General features: G+C 44.7%; 1 long non-coding RNA gene across 1 annotated transcript; it reads right to left on the bottom strand.

Moving 5' to 3' along the window:
• Positions 1-2692: 2692 nt before the first annotated feature.
• LOC137097988 (uncharacterized) lies at positions 2693-7803 on the bottom strand. Its single transcript, XR_010910529.1, has 3 exons — positions 7744-7803; positions 4424-4468; positions 2693-3053 (listed from the first exon to the last, which is right to left on the bottom strand). It is a non-coding gene; the product is annotated as an uncharacterized lncRNA (long non-coding RNA).
• Between the last annotated feature and the right edge of the window lie 2303 nt (positions 7804-10106).

The raw sequence follows: 10106 nt of genomic DNA, 5'->3' as shown, positions 1-10106 counted from the left end.
TTTGTGCGCCACCTTTGAGATAATTCATTATTATTATTATTATTATTATTATTATTATTATTATTATTATCATTATTTTTTTATTTGCGTTTGTCTGCTGCTTTTGCAATATTTATCCATTGCACTTGGATGCCACCTTTGCAATTATTTTTAAATTTACATTTTGCATTTGGATGCTCCCTTTGTGATATTTCATTTTTGCATTTGCCTGTCACTTTTCTGAAACTTCTTGGCTTATTGGTTGTGTTTCTATGTTGCCTTTGCAATCTTGTATTTATTTGTTGCATTTGCGTGCCACCTTTGGGATATTTCATTATTATTATTTATTTGCTTTTGCAAGATTGATTCATTGCACTTGGATGCAGCCTTTGCAATACGGATTTGTTGCATGTGTGTACCTCTTTATTGCATTTGAGACTGTCATTATGAAGTCGATAGGGAATTTAAAAGTCTATTCCAGAAGGAGAGACCCTGCGGCCCCACCAAAGAGGGATCGCTACATTGGTGAGAAAAGAGAAGCCCAATTTGAAATGATTTATTTTCTCTAGGATCCCAAAAAGAATCTCACCAAAGTTGAAGGAAGCGCCACCGAGATGATTTATTAGCAATTTAGCTGAAAAGGATGTAGAGCAGCAATCATTCGCCAAGCTAAGCATGGGTACAAATAAAGGCATTTTTTATAGAAAAACAGGGTTGTGTGGTTTGAATCTCCCGCTCCCCGCCCTCCGCCCGGCTTGAAGGTGATTGGCCAGTGTGTCAACAGCTGAGAGGAGGCTCAGCTGCCTCTTGAGCACCTGGGCCAATCACAGGGCTTCTGCTGTGCGCCTGGGCCAATCAGAGGGCTTCTGCTGCTTCGGCACTCCAGCGAATCAGGAGAGAGGGAGGCGGGACAAGGGAATACAATGCATTCTTGAGTGGATTATGGAAACTCAGGAAATGTCCAAGAGGCTTGGCGAGTCCTAAAAGGCCTACGAGCTTAGCCTTACTATTGTTCTTTGAGTGATTACAATAAACATTGATGTTGGCGATACTGCCATAATCCGGGTTTTCCTTCCACGTCAAGACAGAGGAACAATGGGGGAAACTTAGGTGGATGTCTTAGTGAGAGAGATTGAATGAGTGACAGGTCAGGAGAGGGGAAGCTTTCCGAAGGCTCCCCCCTGTCCTATTGAAATATAATTTCAATAGTTTGCCAAGCATCCATTTCCCCTGGTGGGCAAAACCTCCGAGGACAGGGGGCACGATCCTTTGTTATCATCCATGAAATTAGTGTCTTTTGATAAGGATTCTTTCACCTGGTAATTCCTTCCTTTCCAGGGCCAGGGCGACTTCCTCATATATTTATATATATTTATTTTTCAAAAGGGGAATGGGGCCAAAAGACCAGGAAAAGGTGAGACACACAGGGAGAAAACATGAAAATATAGAAATCATGATACAGAGAATATACCCACTTATCCCCCCCCCCCCCACCTTTTGCTCTTCATTGAGAAATTGATGAGAGCCTTTCACTGAAGAAAATAAGTCTTTGGAGGGGGGACAAAGTCACGGTGTGGGGCAAAAAGGTCCCAAAAAAATCATAAGGAGATACCTGGCGATGCCACTGAGCCAAGATCATCATCATCATCTTTAATTACTTATTAATCGCCCTCCATCCGAGAATGCTCTAGGTGATTTACAAGCTAAATTGTAAAAGATAAAATACATAATACAGAAATTAAAAATCAACAGAGATCGAATGTTCTAGTAAAAAGCCAGGTCTTAAGTGCTAGAGTAAAAGGTCCTAAGTCACGCATGGCTCTCATGTAGGGCGGCAAGGAATTCCATAAGGCAGGGCAGAAATAGAGAAAGCCCACCTGCGCCTGGTACTTTCCAAGTGCACTTCTCTAGGACCCAGTATATAGAGTAAGTCGCATTGTGCTGGTCTTTGTGGCCTCCGATGATGGGAGAAGGAGAGGTGGTCCCTAAGATATAGAGCCTTGCAGTGCTGAGGTTGAAGCTTGTCCTTGGTCCTTGGAAAACTATAACTCTTTCCAATGGCTGGAGCCAGGTGACCGATCTGCTCCCTGAAAGCCTCATGGGGTGACCACATCAAGTCTCTGGGTCGAGGGGCTCCAGAAGGACGAAGAAACAGTGATGGCAGTGGCAGCGCAGCAGCAGCAAGGCTTGGTTTTTACAATCAGCTGTTTGAGAACCGTTCAGCAGTGGAACTCTCTGCCCCAGAGTGTGGTGGAGGCTCCTTCTTTGGAAGCTTTTAAAAAGGGGCTGGATGGCCATCTGTCAGGGGTGATTTGAATGCAATATTCCTGCTTCTTGGCAGAAGGGGGTTGGACTGGATGGCCCATGAGGTCTCTTCCAACTCTTTGATTCTATGATTCCTTAAAAATATATTCTTAAAAATTCAAAAGTTATTCCCTGAGCATCAGAGCCTGAAATGCAAAAAGTGAGACAGCAGATAGTGTTAGAATTCAGCTAGGAAAAATATGGCACCAAAACGGACTTGATCCGTCAAGTCGCGGATACGGAGGTCCGAGGGGTTTCCGTATCCGCAGTTTGAAGAAACGCAGACTCAGCCTCCCAGGCATCCCAGGTGGGCTGGCAGCTTCCCGCGGCCCGGAAAAGGTAAATTCTTGCTTTTTTTGTCTAGTGAGTCAGGAAGAGGACACAAAGTATCATTCTGAAGAGGTAAAGGTTACAATTCGATTAGTCTTTATTTAGGGATTGATTACATTGTTTGGGATGGGGAAAGAAGCGAAAGGAGAGAGCACAAGGCTGCTGGTTGAAGCTGCTATTGGGGCACATTCAATCAGTCTTGGCCCAAGTGGGTATCCAGGAACTGCGGAACTCCCTGCGGCTGGCCAGGGGTCAAACTGCATGCATGCCACAGTGTGTTAGGTGTTGTCAATGGAGGGCGTTGGATCCGTCATGCAGTCGAAAGGGTCAATAGATGCCACTCAAATGGGAAAATCCACCCCACAGTCCAAGCCGAAGTGTGTCTGTCACGAGAGATGCTTGACCGCTCAACGGATGTTCGGGCTTCTGTGTGGCAAGGACTGAAAAGAAAAACCACAATCATATACAGTCACACACAGCAACACAATATGAAAACCAGGACAATGGATGCCTTTCAAACTGATATGGGGCAATGCTGTGGGAATTGTAGTTCAATGGGGCACCTCCACTTTTTGGAAGAGACTGCTCAAGACCTTGGGAAACTGCAACTCCCATGAAAACCAGGACCATGGCTTCCATTCGAACTGTTATGATGCAATGCTGTGGGAATTGTAGTTCAATGGGGCATCTCCACCCTTTGTTTGAGAAGGCTCAAGACCTTGGGGAACTACAACTCCCCAAGAAAACCAAGATCATGGCTTTCATTTGCACTGTTATGGTGTAATGCTGTGGGAATTGTAGTTCAATGGAGCACCTCCACTTTTTAGAAGAGAAGGCTCAAGACTTTGGGAAACTACAACTCCCATGTAAACCAGGCCCATGGCTTTCATTTGCACTGTTATGGTGTAATGCTGTGGGAATTGTAGTTCAATAAGGCACCTTCACTCTTTGTTTGAGAAGGCTCAAGACCTTGAGGAGTTACTACTCCCATGAAAACCAGTACCATGGTTTTCATTCAAACTGTTATGGTGCAATGCTGTGGGAATTGTAGTTCAATGGGGCATCTCCATCCTTTGTTTGAGAAGGATCAAGACCTTGGGGAACTACAACTCCCATGAAAACCAGGACCATGGCTTCAATTCAAAATGGTGTGGGACGATGCTGTGGGAATTGTAGTTCAATGAGGCACCCACACTTTGGAAGAAAAAGCTCAAAACCTTGGGAAACTACAACTCCCATGAAAACCAGGAACATGCCTTCCATTCAAACTGTTATGGCACAATGCTGTGGGGATTGTAGTTCAGTGGGGCAGCTCCATTCTTTGGTAGAGAAAGCTCAAGACCTTGGGAAACTACAACTCCCATGAAAACCAAGATCATGGCTTCCATTTGAACTGTTATGGCGCAATGCTGTGGGAATTGTAGTTCAATGGGGCACCTCAACTCTTTGGAAGAGAAGACTCAAGACCCTGGGGAACTGCAACTCCCATGATTCTATATAGTGGAATGTCTTTTCTCCCCTTGCAAAGAAAACCCTTGGAGACAGCAACCAAGGGCCGAATGGACTTGAAATACCAGAATTATAGAGTTTGAAGGGATCTCCAAGGGCCATCCATCCTATCCAACCCAACCCCATTCTGTCCTAAAGGAAGACACCACCAAAGCCCTCCAGACAGATGACCTTCCAGCCTCTGCATAAAATCTCCCACAATCTGCAAGCCTTGTCATTGTAGGTTTTGTTTTGTGTGTGAAATGCATGTCTTTTGAACAAACTATAGTTTGCAAGATTTTGAATGCTCGCTTTTACTCACCGAGTAGACATTGTGGCTCAGGTCGGATGGACTTCCTGGATTCCCCTGTTCCAAAACAAACAAACAAACAAACAAACAAACAAACAAATTTGAGATTTAGCCACCGACAAATTCCCTAAATCAGTTCCAGATCCCGACCCTTGTTGAGTACATCAAGAATGGCTGCAGCATGATCCCATTTGAACTGCCAAGACTCAGTGCTTTGGGATCACGGGAGTTGTAGTATTGCAAGGTCTTCTTTGCGAAAAAAGAGTGCAAATTACAACTCCCAGGATTCCATAGAATCGAAGTGAAGCCAAACTGTGTTTGTTGGTCTGGGCACCACAACTGAAAGGAGATGTTGGCAAACTGGAATGTGTCCAGGGGAGGGTGACCCAAATGATCTAGGGTCTGGAGAACAAGCCCTATGAGGAGCGGCTTAAAGAGCAGGGTATGTTTAGCCTTCAGAAGAGAAGGCTGAGAGGAGACATGATAGCCGCCGCTCTGAGTCGCCTCTGGGCTGATATGAGCAGGGTAGAAATAATGCAAATAAATAAATATGGGAGGGGAAGTCATAGTCAGTAGTGCCTAATAATTCAAAAAAGCCCCACCCTAAACTACATTTCCCAGAATTCTGTTCACTTCCCACATTAAAGCACTTTGTTTTCCCCACTCCAAGTTGGAGAAGTTACTTTTAAAATGCAGATCCTGCGTTGCCTCCAGGTCAGCAGAGCCTAAGAATTCAAAAAGCCCCACCCTAAACTACATTTCCCAGAATTCTGCTCACTTCCTACATTAAAGCACTTGGTTTTTCCCTCTCCAAGTTGGAGAAGTTTCTTTTAAAATGTAGATGCTGCATTGCCTCCAGGTCAGCAGTTCCCAAGAATTTAAAAGCCCCCACCCTAAACTACATTTTTAAGAATTCTGCTCATTTCCCACATTAAACACTTGGTTTTCCCCACTCCAAGTTGGAGAAGTTACTTTTAAAATGCAGATCCTGCATTGCCTCCAGATCAGCAATGCCCAAGAATTCAAAAGGCTCTGCCCTAAACTACATCCCCCAGACTTCTGTTCACTTCCCGCATTAAAGCACTTCGTTCTTCCCACTCCAAGTTGGAGAAGTTACTTTTGAAATGCAGATCCTGCATTGCCTCCAGATCAGCAGCGCCCGAGAATTCAAAAAGCCCCACCCTAAACTACATTCCCCAGAATTCTGCTCACTTCCTACATTAAAGCACTTGGTTTTTCCCACTCCAAGTTGGAGAAGTTACTTTTAAAATGCAGATCCTGCATTGGCTCCAGGTCAGCAGCGCTCAAGAATTCAAAAGCCCCCACCCTAAACTACATTTTAAAGAATTCTGCTCATTTCTCACATTAAACACTTGGTTTTCCCCACTCCAAGTTGGAGAAGTTACTTTTAAAATGCAGATCCTGCATTGCCTCCAGATCAGCAATGCCCAAGAATTCAAAAGGCTCTGCCCTAAACTACATCCCCCAGACTTCTGTTCACTTCCCGCATTAAAGCACTTCGTTCTTCCCACTTCAAGTTGGAGAAGTTACTTTTGAAATGCAGATCCTGCATTGCCTCCAGATCAGCAGCGCCCAAGAATTCAAAAAGCCCCACCCTAAACTACATTCCCCAGAATTCTGCTCACTTCTCACTTTAATGCACTTGGTTTTTCCCTCTCCAATTTGGAGAAGTTACTTTTGAAATGCAGATGCTGCATTGCCTCCAGGTCAGCAGTGCCCAAGAATTCTAAAGGCCCGGCCCTAAACTACATTTCCCAGAATTCTACTCGCTTCCTGAGTTAAAGTTTCAATGTGAGTGTGGTCTCTGCCTCTCTCTGGGCTGGCCATGTGTGGAGGGGCTTCTTCATTCCTGGTCATCCTTCCTTTCCTTCTTTGGGGAAAAAACAGAGCTTCTTCCTCCATTCTGGCCTCACCAACCTCCTTGGGGCTTTCTGGTGAACCAAACCCAGTGTCACTTACGAGAAAAGTCATAGCTCAGTGTTTTGAATCTTAAGTGTTTTTTTTTTTGGGGGGGGGGGGTCCCCAGCCTTTTCTTAATATCGACTCGTATGCACAAATCTTATGAAATAGATCCGAAAACCGAATTACAAACCAAGTTTTGCACACCCCTAGATGGTATACTAGATGATCTCGGGACTCTTGACCTGAAGACTCAACCAAGAAAGCCTCAACGCTCCCCTTGGCTTTGCAAGGCTTGAGTAGAATTGTACAGGAGTTGATTATAAATTGTATGATTTTAACTGTATTTGTGTTTAGATTGGCTGCAGTATTGCTGGAGCGGCCTAAGTCAGAGGAGTCCTCCATGTGCGTTGCCATGGAGACCGATGCAGGAGAGAGTGAAGTGGGAGGAGCTTAGAGAGGAGAGTTTTGAAAAAACGACAGTTAAAAATCAGTTAGGGTTTAGGTTTAGAGGAGTGAGCAGTCTGGGTTTAGGTTCAGAGGAGTCAGGAGTTAGGTTCAGAGGAGTGAGGAGTGAGGAGTTGGGAGAGAAGGAAAGGAAAGGTGGCGGAGTGACTTGTGAAGCAAAACTTTGAGGCTTTGAAAAGCTGGGTTTGGCTATTGGAAGTTTCTCAGGCTAGTGCAGCCGAATGGTGAAACATAGCTGGTATTTTTTTTAGTCTAAGGAGAGGCTAAAGAATAGTTTACTTAGTATTTGATCTAGGGAGGATCAACTAAGAGAAACATCCCTGTATGGAAACTTTGTCTGAAACAAGTGCTCTACATCAGAAAGATACTGTGTTACTTGAAAGAATGAACTGTTAAAGTTACAAGTATTATTCCAAGTGCAACAAGGAAAAGTTATGACTTGCAACCACACGCTGTGTACTTAATAAAATTGTTAACTTTTATTTGAAGATTGCCTCAGCTCCGTCTATTCTGTGTCCAAAGTGCCATTTCTCACAATATTACAACTTACCTCACGTGGTGGCAGAAACGCAGGGAAAAGTAACCAAATAAATCTACATTCTTCTCTCCAGTCACGCTACAGTATATACAGTGTAATTAAGTTAATACTTTCTTAATAAAGGAGGAGGTGCAATTGAACAGCCTCCCTTCTAACTTGATGGTAAATTTGGTTCCTAATCGGCAACCTCCATTGCAAATCGGCTAAGTCTTTTTAAAATTGGGAACTGGGGTAAAATCTCCTGAATACTGGTTCCTTTCAAATTGGTGGCAACAATAAACCATCCCTCAGCTCTCCTGCTTCTTTTCAAGAATAGTTCAGGATTTAAGGATCTCTGATTCGTCGAGGCCCCAGACATTGAAATAAATGTAAATAGCAAAGAGGAAGGAGAAGGAGCTGGGCTCACCCCGATTGTCCTCTGTCTTGGACGAGAGACATTGTCATAGGCTGGAGGTCCAGATTGGATGGGGTCTGAGGTTGGTTTCTTCCTCTGAGAGTGGATCCCTGCAGGAAAGGAAAGAAAGCAAGGAATCAAAAGTTGGTAGGAAACCCTGATTTGTCAGGCTACAGCTCCCATCATCCTCACCCATTGTCCATCCTGATAGCAATAAGGCATTTACTTGGATGCTCTTTGGCACAAGGACGTTATAATAGCAGAAGCCAGTCGGTGGAACTAGTGCTCTGTCTGGACCTGGCCAACTTCTCATTCAAAACCTTCTGTTTTATCCCTTTTAGATACTTTAAGGTTGAAGAGGCTTCAACCCACTCCTTCCTCAACAGCCTCTCTTTCAACAATTCCTCCACTTTGTCCTTCCATCCTCTTCCCAGCTATTTTCGGCATTTTCCCTTATCAAGGCTGTCATGGAATCATAGAATCCTAGAGTTGGAAGAAACCTCATGGGCCATCCAGTCCAAACCCGTTCTGCCAAGAAGCAGGAAGATTGCATTCAGGTCAGAAGTGCCCAAGAATTCAAAAGGCCCCACCCTAAACTAGATTCCCCAGAATTCTGCTCACTTCCCATATTAAAGCTCTTGGTTTTCCCCTTTCCAAGTTGAAGTAGTTACTTTTTAAATGCAGATCCTGTATTGTCTCCAGCTCAGCAGCACCCGAGAATTCAAAAGCCCCACCCTAAACTATATTTCCCAGAATTCTGCTCACTTCCGACATTAAAGCTCTTGGTTTTTCCCTCTCCAAGTTGGAGAAGTTACTTTTAAAATGCAGATCCTGCATTGCCTCCAGTTCAGTAACACCTGAGAATTCAGAATGCCCCACCCTAAACTATATTCCCCAGAATTCTGGCTCACTTCCCACATTAAAGCTCTTGGTTTTCCCCTTTCCAAGTTGAAGTAGTTACTTTTAAAATGCAGATCCTGTATTGTCTCCAGGTCAGCAGTGCCCAGGAATTCAGAAAGCCCCACCCTAAACTATATTCCCCAGAATTCTGGCTCACTCCCCACATTAAAACACTTGGTTTTTCACTTTCCAAGTTATTTTTGGCATTTTTCCTTATCAAGGCTGTCATAGAATCCTAGAGTTGGAAGAGACCTGGTGGGCCATCTAGTCCAACCCCATTCTGCCAAGAAGCAGGAAAATTGCATTCAGGTCAGCAGCGCCTGAGAATTCAGAAAGCCCCACCCTAAACTATATTCCCCAGAATTCTGCTCACTTCCTACATTAAAGCTCTTGATTTTTCTCTCTCCAAGTTGGAGAAGTTACTTTTAAAATGCAGATCCTGCATTGCCTCCAGGTCAGCAGCACCTGAGAATTCAGAAAACCCCACCCTAAACTATATTCCCCAGAATTCTGCTCACTCCCCACATTAAAGCAGGGTTTTTCCCTCACCAAGTTAGAGAAGTTACTTTTAAAATGCAGATCCTGCATTGTCTCCAGGTCAGTAGTGCCCGAAAATTCAAAAGGCTCTGCCCTAAACTACATTCCCCAGAATTCTGCTCACTCCCCACATTAAAGCAGGGTTTTTCCCTCACCAAGTTAGAGAAGTTACTTTTAAAATGCAGATCCTGCATTGTCTCCAGGTCAGTAGTGCCCGAAAATTCAAAAGGCTCTGCCCTAAACTACGTTCCCCAGAATTCTGCTTGCTTCCCAGGCAAAAGCCTCAATGTGAGTGTGGTCAGGAATAAGGCTCTACAGTCACCTACGGACCCACCCTGGAAGATCATCCTACTTGGAAGGAGCCCCCGGTGGCACAGTGGGTTAAACCCCTGTGCCGGCAGGACTGAAGACCGACAGGTCGCAGGTTCGAATCCAGGGAGAGGCGGATGAGCTCCCTCTATCAGCTCCAGCTCCTCATGCGGGGACATGAGAGAAGCCTCCCAGAAGGATGATAAAAACATCAAATCATCTGGGCGTCCCCTGGGCAACGTCCTTGCAGACGGCCAATTCTCTCACACCAGAAGTGACTTGCAGTTTCTCAAGTCGCTCCTGACACGACAAAAAAAAAAATCCTACTTGGACAACGAGGGATCTCTTAGTAAATGTATGTCTTCCCCCTCTCCCAGATTGGTAAGGAAACACAGGAATTCTGGGAAGTGTCTGAAGTCTTATGGAGAAAGAAATAAAGCAGGCCTCCAACCAGGGCAAATCCCAGTGCCAGGCTCCCAACCACGATCCCAGCAATGGCTCCAGGTCCAAGCCCCGATCCTTCAGTTCCTTCAGGTTCAATGGGAGAATGAGGAGGATCTGCCAAAAAAAGCATATGTTTAATTCAGCAGGACTGTCATGTTCAATAGTAAAGAATCAGTGTATTGTCA

Source organism: Anolis sagrei, chromosome X, assembly GCF_037176765.1.
Source record: "Anolis sagrei isolate rAnoSag1 chromosome X, rAnoSag1.mat, whole genome shotgun sequence".
NCBI lineage: Eukaryota > Metazoa > Chordata > Lepidosauria > Squamata > Dactyloidae > Anolis > Anolis sagrei.
This window is presented reverse-complemented; position numbering and strand designations above follow the sequence as displayed.